The following is a 22562-nucleotide window of genomic DNA, read 5'->3' on the forward strand; positions in this document are numbered from 1 at the left end:
AATCATTATTTTCTTAGATATATTCATTAGTTCAAATTATTTACTCTGTGGCTTGCTACCTGATGCCCTATATTAACAATCTGAACTGCTCTGTTAAGATTGTCCAAAAAGTATTATTTCTATTTGCTGGTTCCATTAACAGAATTTTTATAATTATGTTTCTGAAATGAAGACTTTCAAAAAGCAAATTTAAAATCCACTTTCCACAACAATTTGAGCTTGTGAACTTAAAAATTGTTTTCCATGATCATTCATATTAGTAAAATTCAGTCCTACAAATGTTTGAAGGAAGCAAACACAAAAAGAATGAGAACATGGCCATAGAAAATTCCTATTTAAATTCAAACAAATATTCATGGAAATGTTTTTGTGTTGTTCACTCAATCCTATTTATTTTGTATTATTTTAAGAATTTTTTTTAAAAAAGGCTAGTTTAATTTTAATCATTAATGGTGCTTGTTTATTTTATTTTTTTGGCTTCAACAATGAAACTAATTTCACTGTCTGGTGTTCATGTGCTAGCATACAATTGCAGTGTTTGTGCTGCAAATGCTGGAGGGAAAACTTTAAATTCAACCCCAAAATTGCATTTATTGGAATTAATAAAAAAAAATCATGACAACATTTCTATTGACCATAGGTTTGGGCCTAAATTGAGGTGATATTGTATTTTTTAACAGAGACGGATTGTGTTAATTCTCAGTTATGTATGTCTTGGAGGTTTCCTATTGTTCTGAGCCTGCTGTTGAATATATTTTATTGGAAAAAAAGAAGTTTGGCACGCCAACAAAGAACTGCTAAGGCAAAACAAATACTTCACTTATAAAACAACATCGCTATTGATTCTTCTTTGTCTTGGCTTGTTGTTACTTACGGTCCTGTGTTCAGGCCCAACAACCTATATACATTTGATATACTTATAAAAAGTAAGACAATAGGTTTTTCTTGTTATTTGATTTTTTTGCTTCACATTAAATGATCAATGACAACCTCTTCCCTGCTCTATGTGTATCTGAGGCAATAACCAATCACACCCTGCCTCTCAGTTCCATGATCTAGAAACCAGGAATAAGGCTTGTAAAATCAGACACTGAAGAGCAACATCAGGAACTGCTTCCCAAAGGCAATAATAAATGATTTGGTAAGGCCATAAGATTAAAGCGGTTTTGAAATAAAGAAATGATTAATTTTTTAAAGCAAAATTTCCAACTGTTACTTTATCCATCATTTCTGGCCATTCAAGTGTCCCTAAAAATGCTTTCCTGACCTTAACTGTGAGTGTCAGTGCAGTATTAGGTGTTCTAGATCCCCAATTCCCATAGCAACAAATGAGAATTTGCATGGTGAAAACCCATGAGAACAAGGTTTGTGGGTATGCCTCTAGGAAGGAATAATGAAAATTCTGACTGCAATGTCAAGGCTGGGTGAGTGAGTATGATAGGCTAGTCATGATTCATCACCAAATGAATAGCTCAAGGCCTTTGAACAAATCAACCCAATTACTATGAGTATTTGTGCATCACGCACAGCTGTGCAAACCCTTCCAGTTTGTGTTGCAAAAGCAGTTCACAAATTTTGTCAGATCCTATTCACATAAATTCACTGGCCCTGAAGTTTGGAAAGTTTCACAGTACTATACCACAAAACAAGTTTCCCCGGGTTGAATCTTGTTGCAAAACTATAGGTGAGGCTTTTGGCTGATGGCTATTTGCACTAGTTGATTAGCTCACCTCAAAGATAAGCAGGGTTTAGTCTCAGTGCTGATGCAACTACAGAATTCTACTCAGGGAGACGTCTTCCATCCAACATAGGGCATTAATAATTCTGATTCAAGATATCATACATTATTAAGGAGGCAGTTCTCAATAACGGAGGGATTTAAATATGATGATAAATAATGTACTAGGCATCTGCCTGCTAGAGTCAGACACAGGGACTAGAAGAAAATAAATTGTTCTGACTTCTCCAGCTGAGTCAGAAAGTTCAAATAAGATGCTCCCTCTCTGTCTGAGAAACTGGCTTAAATCCACTGGCTGGGCCAGTCAGGGACACAACATAAATACCATGTGTCTTACCCCAGCAAGCTAGGCTTGAACTTGAACTATACTTTAAACAGGAAACTGATAACATTCATTAATAATCCAGAAAGAGCAAGGGTTCACAACAGGGCTTCTACAGATCCAAACAAACTCTGATCACACCTCTGTTGCTTTCTGATGCAATTAAGACTTTAGCCAAGGCTGATTTCAAGTGTGTGTGTGTGTGTGTGTGTGTGTGGGCGGGGGGGGGGGGTAAATGCTGATGCAATTGTTGACCTTAGTTCAGCAAGGTACTTAACTATGTACTCAATTTTAAGCATGTGAGTAGTCTCCTTATATTCAGTGAAACTATCTAGGGGGCTTGGCTACACTTACAAATTTGCAGCGCTGCAGCAGGGTATGAAAACACACCCTCTGCAGCGCTGCAAATTGCGGCGCTACAAAGCGCCAGTGTAGTCAAAGCCCCAGCGCTGGGAGCCGCGCTCCCAGCGCTGTCCGTTATTCCCCACAGGGAGCTGGAGTACGGACAGCGCTGGGAGAGTTTTCTCCCAGCGCTGGCGCTTTGACTACACTTAGCGCTTCAAAGCGCTGCCGCGGCAGCGCTTTGAAATGCAAGTGTAGCCAAAGTGTATAAGTTAGGCATGTGCTTAGCTACGTTGCTGTATCAGGGCCCTAGTCTCAAGGTTCCATCTCTTCTTTACTTTTTTCTTCTTCTTTCTTTCTTTTTCTTTTTTAATGTATAAACAAACTCCCCTTTGGGAAAAAGCAACAGCCTTCACATGGTGCTTCTGTTAAGTGTTGGTGTTTTTCATGCTCTGTATTTTGTGCAAATTCACTAACATACCGATTGACCACTGGACGTCAAATTACCAACCTACCAGTGAAAGTAGCAACGATTATACTATACTCCCTTTTGAATATTGTCAGTCTTCATTTTGCTTGGCTTTTCACCTTTTGAATAAGTCTGAAAGATGAAATATGCTGTTTCTTACGAATTGGGCCTATGACTTTTTTCATTCTTGTAATGGGGTATACTGGCCCTTTAAGGAAAAGACCTATCTAATGGGGCTGGGAATGGGATCCAGGCTACCCCTGTTACAAACAGTTTCAATCAAACAAAGACCCTGGGGACAGCAGTGGTTTGAGCATTGACCTGCTAAAGCCAGGGCTGTGAGTTCAATCCTTAAGGGGCCATTTAGGGAACTAGGACAAAAATCTGTCTGGGGAGTGGTTCTGCTTTGAGCAGGGGGTTGGACTAGATGACCTCCTGAGGTCCCTTCCAACCCTAATATTCTAAGACCAAGTCTCAGGGAGTTTCCTTTAAGGACCTGGGGCTAGGAGCCTTGTAGTATAGGGTGGGGCAAAGCTCCCCTCTCTCCCAATCAATCAATAATCCAACCAACCAACCAAGAAAAAAAAGGGGGGTGGGGGGAGGGCAGAGAAAGAGCACTAAAAGCTCCCTCCCCTCTCTCTGAGAGGATAACGCATTAGTAGGGGGAGGACTGCTTGTCTCTCCTAGCACTGGGGAGAAAGGATTGAGATGTTGAGACCTATCCTCCAGGTTGTGGTGGAAGAGTGGAAGGCTACACCCTAGCAAAGATGCCTGGGAGGAAAATACTTTTTTTTTATCAAAGATTTGTATTTCTTTGTTTGAGGTAATTTTATCTTGAAAAACCTTTTACAGCAAGCCCAAATGGAGCTAGACCAAGGAAATTTAAATGGTCTCTGTGGTGTAAAGAACACTGTATTTAAATTGCAAGCTATTGCTTTAAGTGTCAGGGGTTTCCTAGCCTTGCTTGCAGGTTAGGGTGCTCAGTAGGGAAGTGTGTGATCTGGGTCTTCAGCACCTGATACCAAGTGGAAGTAATACTGTGTTGAGTGTCTTCCACTTACATCATGCACAAGCAGGCAGAGAGCTGAACATAGTTCTCAATGGTTAGTGAATAAAGCATGATTCGTACCTGGTCTATCTAGGTGTCACATTGAATAGAACTCTCTCATATTGTGACCATCTTACAAAGACAGTGACTAAGGTCAAAACCTGCTCGGAAAACTGACCAGAATGGCATGGGATGCCAATGCCCAAACATTACGCTCTTCAGCCTTGGCACTCTGTTATTCAGCAGTGGAGTATTGAGCTCCAGTATGGGCTCGCTCATCTCACACAAAGATGATCGATGTTCAACTAAATTCCACCAGGCACACTTAAATCTACTCCTCTACCATGGTTACCAGTTCTCTGCAATATTGCTCCACCCAGTGTTTGCAGAGAGGAAAGCATAGAAAAGGTCATGACAAAATTGCATCATGTGACACATCTATAATTAATTAAAGACTTGTTTAATCTATCACATAGTCGTCTGCCCTCATGGTGCCCATCATGGATAAATTTACCGGATGAGGGATTTACAGTAGAGGATGCATGGTGAGCTTCATGTATAGTGGTAAAAGATCAATTTTTGTTCCCACCAGTGAGACCCCCACTGACGGTCCCAGTTATGAGGATGTTTTGCGTGTTGTAGATACCTGTTCAGTAGAAAGTAGAATTGAGACATTAGATGGCAAACTGTCATTAGACTATAATTTTTGGGACCTCTTAAAGTCTGGTTTGAGATGAGTGGCATATTTTTGGGGGTAGTGGTAAAGCAGTTAATTGGCCAGTTCGCCAGCTGACTCTGCCTTTCACTTGGCTTTTCCTGAGAAAATATTTTATAAATGTGGAAAGTAAATGTGTACCCTGGAGTCATGTTCTCACCAACTTGCTGCTCTTCCAACATACTTTTTTTTTCTCTCAGTCCACTCTGAATGGTTATCTCCTGTTCCCTGCTTTGTCAATACCCAATACTTGCTAAACAAGTTGTCAGCACCAATACAGAAAAAGAATTACAAAGTGGAAGTGGAAGGAGTTGTAGATTCTAGAATGGTGAAAGTGTTTTATCTCTAATAGAGGAAAAACAGTCATGAACAACTTGTTTTTACCAGCAACTAACCAGATAAACTTGCTGTTAACTTTTTCTGAAAATGAAAATACAACTTTAAAATCCTACCATAAAACAAGGGTGAGTGAAATAGTGTGGATAAATTAGATACTCACCTGAAACTTTGCAAAAAAATTACATGTACTGGAACCTATTTTGTTCAAAACAGTTCTATAACCTTTTACACATGCACTTTCATTTTTGGTTGCATACTTCTGTAGGCCCTAATGTCAGCTACCTGCAGGACGTATAATTGTGGAAACGGCACAAGAGTATTTCAAGTCCAGCAAAACTCACAGTATTTCAAGTCCAGCAAAAACCAAGTGTTAAAAATCTCACAACAAAAAAATCAAAATTTCCAGCCCCAATAAAGCTCAGATATGTTTCAGGTAAGAAAACGCTGAGACTTATCCATCATTATTTCATATAGTTTGAAAATGGAATGACATTTTTGCAAAAAGTTTGCCCCATTTTATCATTTACCAAAACATTTAGTAAAAATTATGAATGTCAAAAAATATTTAACTAATTCCTATAAGACTTCAACAGTATTTTGGAGTTCTGCACATTCTAAATCTTATGATCCATACATTGATGGTTAGCTACAAATGTGTAGCACCATTATACCTTGAAGGAATAATTGCCTGGCCTGAGGGAGAACTTCAGCTCAGTTCCTCTTCCCCATTACGTGGGTTTTCAAGGGAAGGGTTATTAGAGTGGCTATTCAAGAGAGCCTTTCTTTAGGAAGGCAGACTTGTGCAGACAGCACACTAGGCCCAAGTTGAATCCTGAGCTTGGAAATTTTTTTAATGTCAATTTAATTCTGAAGTCATCTTAAAGGTCCCAATTCAGAAAAACATTTAAGTGTATGTTTAAGTTCATCCCTGTTCAAGATGGCACTGAAGCATATGCTTAACTTTAAATATGCGATTAAGGGGTACAATTTTAAAAGTACCCAAGTCCCATTTTCAAAAGTGATTTAGGCTTTATGAGCTTTCAGAGTTTAAGTTCTACATTCTACCAATGTACAGGTGCATTCGGAATAACTAATCTTACAACACTCTTACTGCAAAGTGAACTCAAATACTGCAGTGTTGGATTGAGCCCTGCACAGAAAGTTTATTAGCGTTTTATTTAAAGTGAAAAAGTAATATTTCATTCAATCTCATATGAAGCATTTGTAACATGTCTAAAAGGAATAATTGCACTGTCAGTTTAACAGAAAATAAAATATCTTGTTTTAATATATTCACTAAGAGCTTCTTCAAGCTTTCTCTATAAAAATGTTAATTTTAAACTAAATATTAAATTAGTGTCCCCAGCATCTGGAGTAGATTTGAAAGCCAGCTTTCAAAATATAATTCCCTGATATATTCAATTTTTGTGGGTTTAAGATGCAATATATAATTCCACATCCGCTTCCATAAAATGTTACTTTTCATTACAAAAGAAAGTATTAGAGTTTATAACTCCCCCACTGAATGATTTTAGATCAGTGGTTTTCAAACTTTTTTTCTGGCAACTCAGTTGAAGGAAATTGTTGATGCCTCCCCCCCCCTCAACTAAGTGTGGAGCCGGTGCTCGGGGCAGGGGCAGCACACAGAGCCCCATGGGCCCCCCTGCCTAGGAGCCGGACCTGCCGCTGGCCACTTCTGGGACACAGCAGGATGTCAGTAGCTTGCTTTAGCCAAGCAGTACTGCCTATGGGACTTTTAATGGCCCGGTCGGCAGTTCTGACCAGAACCGCTGAGACTCAATACCTTACATTACGTGACCCAGTACTGTATCACGACCTGCAGTTTGAAAACCACTGTTTTAGATGAACAATTCTGTCCATGTAAGAGGATATATGGTATATATTGACAGAAAATAATGGAAAGGAAAAAATTGGAAAGTCCTTTTCTTCATTAACTGAAATGTACATGATCACTTGAAAAAACTTCTGCTTGTAGCATGATAATTTGTCTGTAACCTCTGAAAATGTCCTGAAATGCAAACACCACCATTTTTATTGCAATTTCACTGTGTTTATTGGCTTTTGGATATTTTGTAACATCATTAATATGAGTAAAGCCAAGCAAATTGCTCATTTTCCCCTCATTCACTAATACAGAAACACTTTTTGAACAAAGTCTGAAGAAGAAACAGTACACTGTGGCACGTGTGGACCATGATGGGTATCTCAGTACACCACAAGGCAATGTTAAATTTGCAAGCAGGTTTGTAGTGAGGCTGAAAGGAGGTGAATCAATGTCCTGGTATTTTATTGTTTTGAAATAGAACACTAGTGGTCTGCCACTTCTAGTCATGCCAATGGTGTTACATCACTGAAAATGGTCAGTCCACATCTCTTTTAATCAGCACTTCTGGTTCTGCCTAAAGCATGTAGCCAGAGCAGGGACTCTACTGTGGATCTAAAGAACACTTCCTGTTCTACCTAACACTCTCATTGCCACCCTAGTCTCCATTCTGCCTATGTACTTCAAGAAGAAGAGGAACCAGAATGAAAGACACTCAGAACATACATTCCTAAACCACAGTAAGTAGGGTAAGGTTAGCCTTTTCCCTGCAAATGGTCCAGAAAAAATATGCTCTTCGATAGCTATGCGAAGCACTATGAGGAGAAAAGTTCTGGCTGCTGCTTCCAAGTGGATGTTAAAAAAGAGCCCACATTCTTCAAGCCCATCCTCAGAAAATGGGGAAGATGTCAGCTAAATAGAATCTTGTACTTTGGAACTATAACAGTAAAGGAAGTTAACCACTGAAACAACCTACTGAGGGATGTGGTGCATTCTCCAACATTTAATCTTTAAGATAAGATTGGGTGTCTTTTCTAAAGGATATGCTCCAGCGCAACCACAAGTAACTGGGCATAATGCAGGAATTATTGGGTAAAATTCAATGGTCTGTGATATACTGAGGGTCAGACTACTTGATCAGAAAGGTCTCTTCCGGCCTTAAGTATGAATTTATGAGCACATGCCAAGATATTATGGAGAGTCTTCATCCTGAACAGACTGAGATGTTGTGGTTTTTAAAGGGCACATTCACTTTTAAATTAGTTGACGTTTTTTGTTATGTTTTTAGCAGCTTTGCTTTCTACCTTTCTCTCTTTTTTTTTTTTTACTCTCCAGAGATATTGTGGAGAGCTACAGACAGAAGAGGGAGATGATCCATTTCATCAAGAAGAGTGACAGAGATGGAAAAGATGCCTAGAGAGTTCAGAGCTGCAGAAAAAAGAAATCCAGCTTATTCCATAAATTTCCTCCCTAGAAGACACCTCTGTTAAAATGTAGAATTGAAGCAGTGAAATATCAGGAAAAGGGTAATGAAATATAGTCAACGTCATAAATACAGGGATGTAAAAATCTTGGCAGTATATCATTGTAAAACAAAGTTCATATCCTGTTAGTGTGTCTGTTATGCCTAAATATGTTACAAATTCTGATTTGCGAAATACACAACTTGGAACTGATTTTTAGGAGTAGGATGGGCCTTTACTGACTGTCTTTGGTAAATAAGGTTCTCACTTAGAAATAATGCAAAACAAGGTAGCTGGTGCAATGTGCAAATATTTAGTCAATGACTGAAATCACATGATGGATGTAAATGTAATAAAATGCAATCCTCCAATGTTATGTTATTTCCTGTAGACAAAGCCATGAAAAGATAGATATTTGGAAAGCACTAATTAATCTTTTAACCAAGCAGAGCAAATAGAACTTCCTCCATTTTTTCCCCCTTAAGGGAAACATGTAGGACAACAGAACTGAATTTTTCAGAAAAGTCAAGTATTGATAGAAATGATCATTATATTCTTTGGTCAGCAGTGAAAGTACAGCAATCAGAAGTAAGGTTTATGCTTTTTAAAGGCACAGTTTTGATTTTGATCTTTCAAATTTTGACCAAAAAAGGGCTGAATTTGACACATTGTTTGCTGCGAATAGTTTTTGCAGCTACAATTTTGAAGCTCATATTGAACTCAAGGTATTCTTATAGTGGGAAAGGGATATCTGCAGCTGCTGCTGTGCTTTGATTTCTGTCCAACAATTAACTTAGGGCATAAAGCAATCACTGAGGTAGGTTAAGTAGAAACTTACCCTGTGGGGCAGCTTATTTTATAATCATCCACTACTGGGTTTGTTGCACCTTCCTCTAAAGCATATTAGGTTTTATGTGTTACTCATGTAACCCAGTATGTCATGGCCAATGAGCTGATCCAAGGTCCATTTGAAGTCAGTAGACTCCTGTTAACTTCAATGGATCAGGCTCTGTAGGTTAAACTTAAAATGCTTCTGAATGAAGACATTTGTTGGTAATACTTTTATATAAAATATTTCTAATGTCACTTGCCTGTCTTCTTAACCCAGACTCCCTTAAAGCATATTCTTGAGGATATTAATGAAATAGATAGTACAAAGCAGCATTATCCACTATATTTTATATCAGCAGGTTGTCTGTGGCACTTTTAGTTTAAAATGGCTAGGATTGGCTATCTGATATGCAACACTATTGATTTAATAATAAAATAATAATAATTTGGAGACATACCAATCTCCTAAAAGTGGAAGGGACCTTGAAAGGTCATCAAGTCCAGCCCCCTGCCTTCACTAGCAGGACCAAGTACTGATTTTTGCCCCAGATCTCTAAGTGGCCTCCTCAAGGATTGAACTCACAATCCTGGGTTTAACAGGCCAATGAGCAAACCACTGAGCTATCCCTCCACCCTGTAATAGATGTGTGGGTGACCTTTCTAACAACTTACTATGGCTATCAGGTACCCTGTGAGGCCTGCCAATTTTTTCTGAAATTCTGACTTCAGGGGAATAAGTTTAAAATCTGTTCCTGGAAGTGAGAGGAGAACCAAAGAGCTCAAGAGGTCTTAGAAAAGTTGAAAATAAAAAGGTTAGTTTTCTTCTAGGCACTTCAGTACAGACTAATGAAGAAATAATTGCAACTGATTTTTTGAGAACCTGTTTAAAATAAAGCTCATGTATGTTTTTATTTTTGAGGTGTAAAGTTGTCAGGATGGATCTTTTTAATTTCTGTGTTGAGAGCCAAAAGGAAGCTTTAGGTTGCTGCTTCTGTGTGCAAAGGTTTTATTCTCTTGTTTTGTTGCTGTAATACCTTTTTTTAATAGAGGAAAAAGATTCAAGAGTGTCCCCATGGACACATTGAGAAATGGGGAAAGATGTTGGAGGGAAAATAGCTCTGATCCTAAGCCAAAAAAGGCCTGAGAGGATAGGAAGGAGTTCTCTTTATATTGGATGTGATTTACCATGGAACAAATCTTTTGCCTTCTACCATGGCTGGGTCTCTTGCACCAGTGGCACTAGGAGATCCCATAACCATCAGGGCAATAGAGCCCACAGACACACATTGCGGAGTGACTGTGGAACCATTACTACAGCTCCACTTTGCCAGTCATCGGCAAGTTTGAGGATGATTGTCTTCCATAAAATGATAGCCAGTTATCGCTGGTGGATCCGCAGGTGGCTAATGAGACTGATCCAGGATCCACAGATCTTGTCACAATTGGGGCAGACATTTCCCAATGGAAAGGGTGGATCTGGATTGTTGAGTCGAGCTGCAGCACATTCTCTCTTCCTTTCCCATTTTTCCATTTCCTGTTGTCTCTGTTGACTCTCAAATCCTGGGATCCTTGCCACAAGATCCTTTTCTGTTTTGGTTGTTCGAGACTTTGGGTTTCCCATGAGTTTATGTCAATATTGCACTTCTTCATATTGGCTTTGTGGGTGTCTTTCAAGTGTTTTTTTTTGCCTGCCTCAGTTGTCAGAACATAACCTGCTTTGGGAGTTGATTTTCTGGCATTCGAAGAACATGACCAGCCCAATAGAGTTAGTGGTAGATGATCATAGCTTCAGTGTGAAGGTTTCGGTTTGGGACGGAACACTGATGCTGGTGCATCGGTCATCCCACTTGATTTGGAAGATCTTGTGGAAGCACTGTTGATGGCATCGTTCAAGAACTTTGAGGTGTCTACTGTACATGACCCAGGTTTCGGCACCATACAAGTGAGCAGGGATAACAATGGCCTGGCACATGAGAAGCTTGGTTTGATTCTTGATGTCAGAATCTTCGAAGACATGTTTTCTGAGGTGTCCTAAAACTGCACTGGCGCATTGAAGGTGATGTTGAATTTCATCATCAACATCAGTTTTCTACAACAGATATCTGCTGTCTCCAGGGTCACTTAATTTATCTGAATTATGGGAGCAGGATCCTGATGATTCGGAGCCTGTTGGTAGAGTACTTTAGTTGAGCATGAGGCTGAGTTGGCTGTAGGCCTCAGAGAAAGTGTCAACTATTTTTTGAAGATCTTCTTCCAAGTGGGCACACAGGGAACAGTCATCCACATATTGGAGTTCAATGACTGATTTAGTGATAGTCTTTGTCTTGTATCGGAGGCAAATGAGGGTGAAGAGCTTGACATCCATTCTGTATTGGATATCAAGTCCAGAGGGGAGCTTGTCAGTGATGAGAAGAAGGATGACAGCAAGGAAGATGGAGAAAAGAGTTGGAGTGATGACACAGCCTTGCTTAACTCTTGTCTTAACTAGGAAGGGGTCCATTTCAGATCCACTGCTGATGACCCTCACAGACATGTTGTCATGGAGGAAAAGGACAGCAACAAATTCTACCAGGCATCCAAATCTAAGGAAAATTCTGCACAGACACTCACAATTGATGGAGTTGAATACTTTTGTGAGGTCGATGAATGCCATGTACAGAGATTGATGTTGCTTGCGGCACTTTTCCTGAAGTTGGCTGGCAGTGAAGATCATGTCAGTGGTACCTTGAGATGGTCAGAATCCACACGGCAATTTTGGAAGGATTTCCCCACCCAAGGGGAGCAGCCAGTTGAGGAGAATTCTGGCAAGAATCTTTCCGGAGGTGGACAACAGGGAAATTCCTCAATAGTTTCCATAATCCAATTTGTCTGCTTTCTTGAAGATGGTCACAATCATGACATCCCTAAAATCAGCTGGGATTTCTTCTTAATTCCAAATCTTGAGGATTAAGACATGAAGCTGGTGAGCCAGTACTTCTCCTTTTTTGAAGATTTTGGTGGGGATTCCATCAGGTCTAGATGCCTTATTGTTCTTCATCTGTTTAATGACGGTCTTTATCTCAGCAAATGGTGGTTGGGTTCTGAGGTCATTCTTGATAGGCTGTTTAGGGATTAAGTCAAAGATGCTTTCATCAACACTGGAGTCACAAATCAGGAGATCTCCAAAGTATTCCTTCCATTGTGCATTGATCAGTTCGTTGTCCCTGAGGAGGTTGGCTCCATCCCTGGATCTGAGGATCCCTACGGTGCTGGGACCATCAAGGGTTTTGGTGGTATCGATGAATTTGTGTGTCGTAGATGTCGGCGAGTTGTAGGATCTCCTTCACTTTGTTCTCCCTCACTTGTTCTTCGTGTCCTGGGTTTTCCTTTGAACCTCAGCTTTGAGATGATGGTGGATATATTGCTTCTGTTTGGAATTGATGTGATTCTGCCAAGCACAGAAGGCCTTGCGCTTCAGATCAATCAGGTCTTGGACTTCCTGATCATTCTTGTCAAACAGACTTTGCCAGTAAGATCTACAGAGCATGTATCCCCCAGTGACATGGAGAAAATAGGGTTGGCCAATGTATCCACATAGTCACAGATCCACCAGATCCTCTGAGTCCTGCAGTGACTATTGATCTGTACTCAAGTGGTATACATCCCCTGTACAAGCTTCATGAATTCACACACACTCACACACAGACACACACAAATCTCTCAGGTTTACTGCATTCTGCAGGCTGTCCCACAGTTTAGTTATCCATTGCACTTCAAAGGTGGGGTGGGGGGGTTACTTTCAATAAGAGAAACTTTATATGGAGTAAAATTAGGGCAAAAAATGAGCTCCAGAAGTCTGTGAATTGTGGTAGTCAAAGCTCCCAATTGTAATTCTAAAATAATTAAGGGCAGATTATGAATGCACAACATTATAGCAGCACAACAATGGACATGAGGAGTCTTCCACCTCATTTTAGTCTCCCACAGAAGGGCTTGGCACAATTGCAGTTCCTGGTCTCACTGGCTCTTTCCTAATATCTCTTGTGAGGGACAGAAAGGAAGTGGCGACAGGTTTTCTCAACCCCTCACCACCCAGAAGAGCTGGTTGGTTACCCAGTGGTAGGTGTGCTAAGGGATGGTCCACCAGACATCTTCCCCTGGGAACTCCCTGCCAATATTTCATCTGTCATTTTGCAATTCTGTAAACAACCCCTGTCTTAGCCAGTGGCTAAAAATCCCAACTGAGTCCATACTCCTCCTATCATTAGAGTTCTCTATATGCCATCCTCCTGATACTCCTACATAGCAATTAAAAATAGCTACTGACTGCTCTTAGAAATACACCAGCTAACCTTTCCTTTTAATATAATCTTTGACTTTCATTTTGAATTACCTATTCTTTCCTACTATCTTAAATTGATTACTCTGATAAAACCTGATAAGCAAGAGTGAATATCTGACTTAGCCCATATGTAATAAGCCATGGATTTAATTATTTCCAACATTTTGAGTATCTGACCCTTCCATGATACATTTACATTTCCCTGTGACATATTCTTATGAAATGTCACCGTTTTCAGCATCTTATCACATTGTGAGAGTCATTGTCTTAATGAGGACTGGGATTGCTCAAGCATTGCAGGTCTCAGGTAATGATGCACTATCACACAAAATCATTATTCTTATTTTATCTGAAATTCCATGGCAACAAGTTTTTAAATGCCAACAGCAAAAAGGTTGACTAATGCAATTTGTCATTTAAAACCTTTCTAACACTGAGTGAGTGCAGGGCTGCCCAGAGGCTTCAGGGGGCCTGGGGCAAAGCAATTTCAGGGGCCCCTTCCATAAAAAAAGTTGCAATACTATAGAATACTATATTCTTGTGGGGGGCCCTGCAGGACCCGGGGCCTGGGGCAAATTGCCCCACTTGCCCCCACTCTGGGCGGCCCTGAGCAAGTGTGGAGTACTTGGGACGGGGGGGTTATTCTCAGCTCAGCACACTGGACTGCAGCAGCCCCTTCATCAGATTGAGGGGATGAGGCATCTCAGAGCCCTACTCTCTGAGCTGAGAAGGTAACACCGGAGCTTGCTTAATGCAGCCATTCTCAATTTAAGGCAAAAGTACATCAGAGTAAATTGAAGGCAGAAGTTCCAAAACAAGCTCTTCTATTGCTGAATACTTGCCTGTTAGATATAGGGATGCCACAGTGCACACTTTTAATTGCAGACTCGTGAGCAACTTATACTGCAGTGAAATCTGAGCCCAACACAAACTGTGAATGTCTCTGTATTAAGTTTACATTTCTAACTTTGCGATTATTTTCTCCTTTAATTTTAATGTCCACTGTGCTTCCAGTGTACCGCTAGCTAAGCTTGTCAAAAGATTTTCATTAAAACATTTTTTCAGCAGAAAAATTGCTTTTCAGCTAAACCAAAATTATTGTGAAAAGTTCTCATTTTCATTTTAAAACATTTTTCATTGACAACAGGGTTCAACTGTACTATAGAATACTATATTCTTGTGGGGGGCCCTGCAGGACCCGGGGCCTGGGGCAAATTGCCCCACTTGCCCCCCCCCCACCACTCTGGGTGGCCCTGAGCAAGTGTGGAGTGCTTGGGACGGGGGGGTTATTCTCAGCTCAGCACACTGGACTGCAGTAGCCCCTTCATCAGATTGAGGGGATGAGGCATCTCAGAGCCCTACTCACTGAGCTGAGAAGGTAACACCGGAGCTTGCTTAATGCAGCCATTCTCAATTTAAGGCAAAAGTACATCAGAGTAAAGTGAAGGCAGAAGTTCCAAAACAAGCTCTTCTATTGCTGAATACTTGCCTGTTAGATATAGGGATGCCACAGTGCACACTTTTAATTGCAGACTCGTGAGCAACTTATACTGCAGTGAAATCTGAGCCCAACACAAACTGTGAATGTCTCTGTATTAAGTTTACATTTCTAACTTTGCGATTATTTTCTCCTTTAATTTTAATGTCCACTGTGCTTCCAGTGTACCGCTAGCTAAGCTTGTCAAAAGATTTTCATTAAAACATTTTTTCAGCAGAAAAATTGCTTTTCAGCTAAACCAAAATTATTGTGAAAAGTTCTCATTTTCATTTTAAAACATTTTTCATTGAAACTTTTCACGTAGAAAAAATTATTTTCTGATGAACTCTAGATGCTAGTGATACAGTGCAGAACAGGTCCTTGAATGTTCATCCTTAAAAAAAAATATCATTAAAACATTTAATTAACTTTAAATTTATTCCACAGCTGTCCATTTAGGAATAAATGAATGCATTAAAAATAGTGATGAGGAGATTAAAAAATCTCTCATGTACTGTTTCATGTAAGGTATATTGAATATACTGGCAAGGTATTTTAGCCCACTGGAATGTACTAGTCTGAAGTGCCCTTTCTCTGTTTACTATGAAAATTAGAGCCAGAGGAGACAATTATAAAAAAATCCTTCACCCTAGGGCTAAGAATCAAAGACACCTTTGTCTAACTTGAACTGTGTGACACTAGTTCAAGCTTGTTTCATTGTTTCAAAGCACTGTACAATTTACTGTTCATTAGTTGTTTTTAATGTGTATGAATTTTTCAGCAGCATTCTCCTAATGCCTGTTTTGAATGAAGGTGATTGTGGGAGAAACATCTGTTCCATTTTGGCCACCTTTGCTTAAGAGAGATATAGCTGAGACTGGAAAAACTCCAGACACACATGACAAATATAGTTGATAAAGTTGGGATTATTTAGTCCGGAGAGGAAAGGAGTTAGAGCTGACCTCATTGGGATTTATAAAGTGAATGGTAAAGGCCTTAAAGTCTGACACCCTTTTCCCTTATATGGGTGCTCAAAAGTACAATGAACCTACCATGATTCTGCTGGGCTTTGGAAAGAGCATGCAATTAAAATGGAGTGCAAGGAGGCCCACCATGGAGCAGTGTCTTGCAGCAGTAGGGAGGGAGGTTGGGCAGGCTGGCAGAGGGTAGGGCTGTGATGAGACTCCCTTCTGCATCTCAGTAGGTCTCCTATTCACAGCCCCTTTACCTGATATTTGAGCAGAAATAGAGGATACTGTGAATCTGGCAGACATCATTATGCAGTTACATAATTGGAGATTAAGGGCACATTCTTGGAAATGGATGGTTTGTAAATGTTTGAAATTGCATATTGTTACCAGTTCTAGCAAGCTTTGAACTTTGTAATCAGGGGCGGCTCTAGGCATTTTGCCGCCCCAAGCACGGCAGGCAGGCTGCCAGGTCCGCCTGCGGGAGGTCCGCCAAAGCCGCGGGACCAGCGGACACTCCACAGGCAAGCCGCCGAAGGCAGCCTGCCTGCTGCCCTCGCGGTGACCGGCAGAGCGCCCCCAGTGGCTTACCGCCCCAAGCACACGCTTGGCGTGCTGATGCCTGGAGCCGCCCCTGTTTGTAATTAAAGAGACTTCAGATCAGCCAGCTTGACTGATTTTTATTAAATAATTGTTAGTTCATAACACAGGGAACCCCCTTTGCAGCCTGATAACTAACGCATTGCACTGTTCTCTGGTTTTGGTTCTGTGTTCAGCTGAGAGTTCAACAATCTTATATGGGACTTGTTTACAGTTTTATCCTCAGTATTTCCTCTTTTTCACAGACAGATAATATTTTTAGCAAATTTTCCAATACATTTCTCACTACACAGACATCTTTTATTTACTCATATCTTTCTGTAACTCTATTAAATTTCACTAACAAGTGTTTGCTGCCTGTTGTTTAGTACATTGCTTAAAATAATATTTCTTGCTTATCAATCATGGTCAATGTTTTCTGATCTTCTCTGATAATTCTTGGAAAACTTTTTTCCCCTTTCATATCATGCGTCCCAAAACACTCAGAGAGTTTGTCTCATAGGCAAGCTATCAAAGTCTGGTTCATAGGTCATCTATCATCTATCTATATATAAAGCATTGTGTAGTAAATATTGGAATTCACTACTGCAGGAGTTCATTGAAACAATAATGTGTGACTGGATTTTGAAGATAATTGGATAGCTTTATTTACACCGAGGCAAGCCAAAAACAATATAAGTAGGGCCAGTTGACATTTTTTGGCAACATTTTTTCAATATAAAATTGCTTTCTGAGTGATACACAAAGTACCATTCAAACCTTTCAGATTTTTTTTAAATTACTCACCAATTCAAGAAAGATTGAGCTATAACTAACTGGTAAGCCTATCTTGGAAAGAAGAATATCCTAGTTTCCATCAATTTGAACATAACTGTCTATGTTGGTACAGTATGTGGTACCATATTAATGATTTTACAAGACACACTGGGAAGAACAGGATTTAATTACAAGAAGAACCACTCACAAACTTGATCTAGCTTGCAAGATTTGTAGAACTTCAACCTCCACAAGATTTGTGCATGCCTAGGTTCTACACAGCTCAGTGCTTGAGATGGGCCACTGATGGGAATTATGTCATGCTGGAAACTAAACTGATTCCCACATGAAGAGCAGCTCCCGTTATAAGCTAAAGAAATATTCAGACTGCTTGTCCTCTCTTAGGCCTGAAGTAAATTAACAATGCTGTTTTTAGTGCTGGTTGTGTTGTATTTGAGGTCCATGTTAGAATTGTAAGCTCTTACAGTAAGGGCTGGGGGATGGGGGCAGTGTTCCTGGTCCTGCTTGCAGGCTAGGCACTCTGCAGCAACATGTATGCACCAGCAGAGTCATTCTGGAAAGAGCTAGCTTAAAGAGAGGTGGAGTGAGTTGGGACTGCCTTAGGGAGCACCCCATTGTTTTTGGGTTCTTGTGTGTTATTGTTCTGAATTCTAAGACATAAAGTAGTGTTACGCTGCCAACTTCCAGCAAGAGGATGTTTTATCTAACTTCTCTGTGTGTATGCTGTGTACATAACATGGCTACTTATCAAAAGATAGCAGGAGGAGCTTGAGGATGGTGCAAAAAGAGAAAAAAAAGAAGCAGGATAGGTTACTTCACTCCTAAAAGGGTATGTTTGGAGCACCAGTGGTAGATACTCCTTTCTTTAAGGGGAGTGAGAAACACTGAAGAGGCAGCTAGTTGGTTCCCAGGCTGGTGAAATAGCTTTGAGTCTCTCCCACTTCCTACAGAGCACAGTAGTGACTTCTTGTGAGATCTTTGCTCTTTGGTGGGGAGAGGGACCTTGTTATGAAGAACAAAGAGACAAAGGCCGAAACAAGGGATGGGGAGTGAAAATGAGACAGGATAGACAAAGTAAGGTGGAGAATGGAGTGAGGGAGAAGAAATGGATGGTGATTGGCATGAGTAAGATGGAGAACTGGTGTGAAGAAGAGGAAAAGAATGCTGTGAGGTCAGGGAAGGAGAAGAAATGAGGAGGGTTGGAGAATGGAAGGCAGGGCAAGGAAACAGGAGTGTTGAGGGGTGGGAAGAAGAAATTAATAGAGGAAAATACTTTCAAGGGAAACAAAGGTGGAAAAACTGAAAATCAGGGGAAAAGGGAGAGTGAGGGGAAAACAAAGGGTCAGAGAAAAATAAAAATGAGATAAAAATTAACATTGAGAGACAAAAGAGAAAAAGAGCAGGGAACAAGGAGCAAGGGAAAGCAAGGTAAAACCAAAAAGCTCAAATTCAGTGGAAGCAAATTTTCTATTATATATTGAAAAGTTGACAGTTATTAGCTATTCTTGGCAAACAAGGGGACCAGAAAAGAGGGGTGGGGTCAATCCTGGGGTTGGGTGCAAACACTGCAGCCACTGGGGTCAGATCAGGGTCAGGTAGAATTTAACAATACTCTTTTCCCCCAGTTTAAGCACAGACACAGCTGCCAACAGAAAGTGCAAAACTCCTGAGAGTTTTAAGACAATGAAATACTGTGTCTTTGAGAATGGATTTTATCCCTTAGTGCTTCCTTATAGCCTGCTGCTTTCAGTATTTGTCTCTTTTCATGCACTGAGTTGAGATCTCTCAAATGAAAAGGCTTATGTTTTCATTGCGTGGAATTTGGCATCTAGAATCTAGAGACGATAAAGACCAGCAAAGTCAATGGTCTTCAATTCCAGTGCAGGACTGATCCTTTGTGTATTTTTACTAATGTTTTGTCCAGGCTAGTCTTAAATGTGCCAAGCATGGGACTTTGAATAATTCCTTGGAAAACATTGTGCCACAGGCTAATAGATCTATTATTATGGCTTTATAGCTAACCAGTAAAGAAGGGAACTTCACATTTTATTTAGTTTGTACCTAGAGTGACTGCTTGTCAAGGTAACTAATTTAAGCTTAGAGCACAGCCCATTAATGAACAATGAGCAGCATGTGTTCTACACATCTTACGTGGGTCATTTTCAACTGCACCTCTGCCACTCAGCATGCCAAGAACATTGGGGAAATTGCATTTATAGTGCACTCCATTTTCAAGGAATATCAAAGCATTCTGTTGTGTTTTCAGTGGTACAACTTCAAGAGAACACCACTGCAGTGCAGCAACTGACATGAAGGGCAGTCAGCAAAGCAAACCAACCCCATGTGAACAAAATGTATACCCTGGAAAGACATGAGACTGTGCAGGAAAATCCTTGTGCAAACCAAGCTAACATGAAGAAAATTTTGGACCACCTCTATGCCTCAGCTGCAGTGACCCGTCTTTGCGTGCCTCCTTGCAGGATTCAACGATTTTCCTCATGCTATGAGAAGATGCTCAGTTTCACAGCAGTATCAGCCCAAAGCCTTTTCACCAGTCTGCCCTACTTCAAATTTTCAGATCTGGTTTTAAAGCAGCACACTCTATTAGCAGAATAATGCCTGACCCTTTGGAGGCTCACAAACTATGTCGGGTGCATTCAACTAGGTCATAAGAAGTCAGACCTTGCTGAAAGCTGAGAAATCTGTGTTAGGTGCACTTGTGACTTTTTGAAGGTTTTTTGTTGATTTCTCTTCCTTTTCTTTTTAAAGACATGGGGAATAGTGTTAATTTTTCTACTCCTGAAAGCTTGTGACAGTGGCAACCATGTTGATGCAAGTGTTTCTGAGAGATCACTATACTGCTCTGCACTTGTTCTCTTCAGTCCCTCAATGAACCTGGCCTTTTGATAATCGGGTTATTCTCTGAGCCAGGCAGGTTTTTGTACTGCCTTATTGGTTAAAAGATTGCGCCTTTTTCCCCCCACTTAGGACATGTTAGAGCACTCTACAGCTCACACCCCATAGTGGAAACTGCAGTGCTGTATTAGGATAAAGTAGGAAAAATGATAAAACAACATAAAAATACACATTGTGCTTGTGTGTAAAATGTGTAAAACACATTTAGTAATTAGCTATAGTTGGCACTAGGACCCTTTTTACTGAGGTGGGCCAGTGGTGGGGTTTTGATGGTAGGGAAGGTGGCCTGTGCAGGTTTTCCTTCCCTCTGGAGGAGAATCTTTTCATATTATTGTCATTTTTGAAAAAACATCTCTGACTTCAAGAAGCTGCCTAAGTGAACTATTCTGAGCTATTAGTATAGTGATGGAGAGCATGAATAAAATCAGTTTCCATAGCTCCTAATACAAAACAGTACCTCCTAGGTGCTAGTTCATTCAATGGGTCCGCTGAGACAAATAATCACCTCTATTACCAGACTCTACTCGTTGATTCCTACAAGTAGATTGTGTGTTTGCTTAAAATATATAGTGCCTTTTTTGAAAGGTCGCAGCTGTAGCTGTGTGGCTTTTCTTACTTTGTTTTCATCTGATGATGCTGACTATGCCTTAGATTATGGGAACCAACTGCCGTTTTCCCTTGTTTGTCATTCTAAGCAGAGCTTTTGGTGAATATAAATATGAATGGAAAGTAGAGCTGTGAATAATTAGAGACCATTATGTCCCACTAATGGGTTTCTCTTTTTTATAGCAAAGACGCATATTGTGCAGGGCTGGTAAGTTCAGTGAAGAGTTTTGATCTTTTATGAATAAGAGAGCAAAGAAGAGAGTCACAACTCCTTCTCAAAAATCTTAAAACTGATGACAGCTTTACTCCAATTTGCATTGCCTACTTCCATTCTCTTCTGTTTGCAGATGTGCTCAGCCTGACATTCTAATGATACCTCCTCCTATCAGTTTTAGTTTTGAACAATTTTCTGAAATAATAGTATTGGAAAATACCTTGGGTGGAAATATTTTTGGCTTACTATTTGTACAAGTACAGTGGTCACCATAAAAAAAAAATTACCACCTTCACAGACTGGTGTTTGAAAATAGCTTTGTAGTAACACTGGGTAAATAGTGACTATTTAATGGTGACTGTATTGTTTTAGCATACATGTGTTGAAATCAACCTAACAGTACAGCCACTGGCTGCAGGTATGGGGTATAGAAAAAATTACCTGTATATTGTTAGCCAATACATATGTTAGACACGGTATTAGTATAAATGTTGGGAAGTTATGTTAACTGAATGTATTATTCTCTCCCCACAATTCTGTTCTCCCACGTTAAGTATCTTATAATATCTTGAATGAGCAGAAGTAAGCTTTGGCTTAAACAGATAGGGAAACTGTCAGGACATATGAGTGTTTTACCATAGCAACAGCAGGGAGTTACTCTCACAGGCCAGTAGTGGAATATTCCACTGAAAGAGGACAATATATATCATCTCCCCTGGTACAAGCCTAGGAGATGCCTTCATACCCCATGGTACCTTGAATGCACGTGTTCAGAACAAAGAGAAAAGGGTACAGCATGATACCACAAAAACAAGGAAGAAAGCTGATTGATTACATCAAGTTTCAAATGACACACACAGTACCTTTTTACTTGTAAACAGGATGGGTATAGAAAGAATAGCTTTAGGAGTGTAACTTTGGGAGCTTTTTTGTAAGGTGGATTTAACAGCACTGTATGAGACAGCTTCTTGAAACAGGCTCAATACAATTCCACTCTTTCTGTATTACACTATTATTAAATTTGAGCAATAAACCAGACCGATATTGCTAATTTGGTGCATTGAATATAGTTTATAACCAAAATGTGCTCAAGCCATTGAGTATACAATATATAACAGTGAACTATGCCAACAGGGAACATATGTAGAAGGATTCTGTGATATTGTCTCTAGATGTCCTCCATAATTGCCTACTTCTGATAAAAAAAAATTATCTCATGATAATTATTGTTTTCCTTAAAGCCCCAGCTCCTGGAGTCCAATGGACTTGTGATGATTTCAGCCTTCATTCTTAAAGAAAAATGAAGTTCCTAGCCCTCATGGCTGTGGAGAAAGGTTCAAAATGTGACCCCAGTGCACCATAAAAGCTGAAAAAACAGAAGACAAATAAAAAAGATCAAATTATGTAATATCACGATTTTAAAACCAATCTCATCTTTTTGGTGAGTCTGACTCATGATTTTTGAACATTTGGGATTGGCAATACTGCACTGCCCTACCATGATACCTATCTTTACTATTCCCCCCACTTTTAAACCATGCCAAGTTAGTGGCAGACAGGAAGAGAGATTGGA

The 22562-nt window shown here is 40.1% G+C and overlaps 1 long non-coding RNA gene across 1 annotated transcript in view; it reads right to left on the bottom strand.

Annotated features, from left to right (window-relative positions):
- Positions 1 to 22303: 22303 nt before the first annotated feature.
- LOC120401668 overlaps positions 22304 to 22562 on the bottom strand; it is a 60082-nt gene continuing 59823 nt past the window's right edge. Inside the window, exon 5 of the long non-coding RNA XR_005596629.1 lies at positions 22304 to 22355. This is a non-coding gene — a long non-coding RNA (uncharacterized LOC120401668). The remainder of the gene's footprint in view (positions 22356 to 22562) is intronic.

Source organism: Mauremys reevesii, linkage group 3 (genome assembly GCF_016161935.1).
Source record: "Mauremys reevesii isolate NIE-2019 linkage group 3, ASM1616193v1, whole genome shotgun sequence".
NCBI lineage: Eukaryota > Metazoa > Chordata > Testudines > Geoemydidae > Mauremys > Mauremys reevesii.